The following is a 2,006-nucleotide window of genomic DNA, read 5'->3' as shown; positions in this document are numbered from 1 at the left end:
GTGTGTATGAACACACGTGCCATAGACCGCCAGACCAAAACCCTAGTTAATATCCCCCCATGTGACACGATTTATGTCTCGTGATTGTGGAGTCTGCAAGGCAGACATTATTTAGTTAGTCGGTTGCTAACTTTATGGAACGATGAATCCTTGTATTGCTGAGTCGAACGTGATTTGCAAATGTTCTAAGACTCATGAATTGAACGTGTCAGTTGAGACAGAGGTATAATTCTCGAGTAAATGTTGATAGTTAAGTTGAGCAAATATTGCTCATCTGAGCAAATGTTGCTCGTTTGATGAATTATTGGTAGCAGAACCAAAATAAAATATTAATTTAAAATACTGGTAACTGAACCGAGTATAATTAATTAGAATGTTGATCATGGGATCAACGTAAAATTATTAGTGTTTGAATCTGCTCAGAGTTATGTTTTGCAGAGCTTTGGATCCGAAACCCTAATTTTGATCAACTGCGATCAATTGATGATTTATTGAAAATCAACTACGGAGTGAAGGAGGGGCCGGCTACATGGGATGATGAGTCGACCATGTAACACTCAGATGCTCAAGTGAGCAAATACCAAAGTCTCTTGAAGACCAGTTGGTGAAAAGATGATTAAATGCTGGTTTAATCCTTCATTAAAATAATGTTCATCTGAACCTTAGGTGATAAAACCTAATAAATTATTAAGAGATGAAGGACCGACCAAGGGGTCATGAAACCGGCCTTGGTTGGTCACGGGATCGACTGACGATCATTTGATGAAATTCCAAGTTGTTTGGAAGAGTTTGTTCACATTAGGTCAAATGATGAAAATGTGTGGGACTAGCCTCTTGCAATCCAAAGAGACAACCTTGGTCGGTCAAGGTAATATGCTCATGTCACCAAAGTGTTTCTGTCTCAGTTCTGAGAGTTTTGACATTTTCTGATGCGCATTTGAGCAACATTTGAGAATATATGAAGAATTCAGGGTTTTGCTGAAACCGGGGAATTTTCATGAGATGATGGAAATATAATTAATAAAATAAAGAATTGCAAGGTATGGGACCGGCCACAGCTAGGGAATGACCGTCCAGCTAGCACCACGGTCCCGTGACACCTTTCCTAATTTTATGTAATTTCCTTGATGTGAAGGAAATATCATGAAACTAAGGAGTTTCATAAAATTAAGGAATTTCCATGAAGTGATGGAAATAATTAATAAAATAAGGAATTGCAAGGTGTGGGACCGGCCATGGCTAGGGCATGACCGGCCTCCTAGCACCACGGTCCCGTGACACCTTTCCTAATTTTATGTAATTTTATTAATTTCCTTGATGTGAAGGAAATATCATGAAACTAAGAAGTTTCATAAAATTAAGGAATTTCCATGAAGTTATGGAAATAATTAATAAAACAAGGAATTGCAAGGTGTGAGACCGGACACGGCTAGGGCATGACCGGTCGGCTAGCACCACGGTCCGGTGACACCTTTCCTAATTTTATGTAATTTCCTTGATGTGAAGGAAATATCATGAAACTGAGGAGTTTCATAAGATTAAGGAATTTCCATGAGATAATGGAAATAATAATAATAATATGAAATAAGGGGAGTGTGGGACCGGCCACGGCTAGGACATGGCCGGCCAACTAGTGGCCCGGTCTCGTGCACCTTTCCCTATTTTATATTATTTTCATGATTTGAAGGAAATATCATGAAATTAAGGAGTTTGTTGATACTAAGGAGTTTCCATGAGATCAAGGAAACAACAACAATAATATAAAGTAGGGGAGTGTGGGACTGGCCACGACTAGGGCATGGCCGGCCAGCTAGTGGCCCGGTCTCGTGGACCTTTCCCAATTTTATATTATTTTAATAATTTGAAGGAAACGCCATGAAACTGAGGAGTTTCCTTAAGACGAAGGAGTTTTGTTCAAATGAAGGGATTTTAATGAGATCAATGAAAATAATAAAATATGATAAAATATGGGATCAGGCGTGGTACTGGTCACGGCATGATTGGCC

This window comes from Papaver somniferum, unplaced genomic scaffold, assembly GCF_003573695.1.
Source record: "Papaver somniferum cultivar HN1 unplaced genomic scaffold, ASM357369v1 unplaced-scaffold_137, whole genome shotgun sequence".
NCBI classification, from domain to species: Eukaryota; Viridiplantae; Streptophyta; class Magnoliopsida; order Ranunculales; family Papaveraceae; genus Papaver; species Papaver somniferum.
This window is presented reverse-complemented; position numbering follows the sequence as displayed.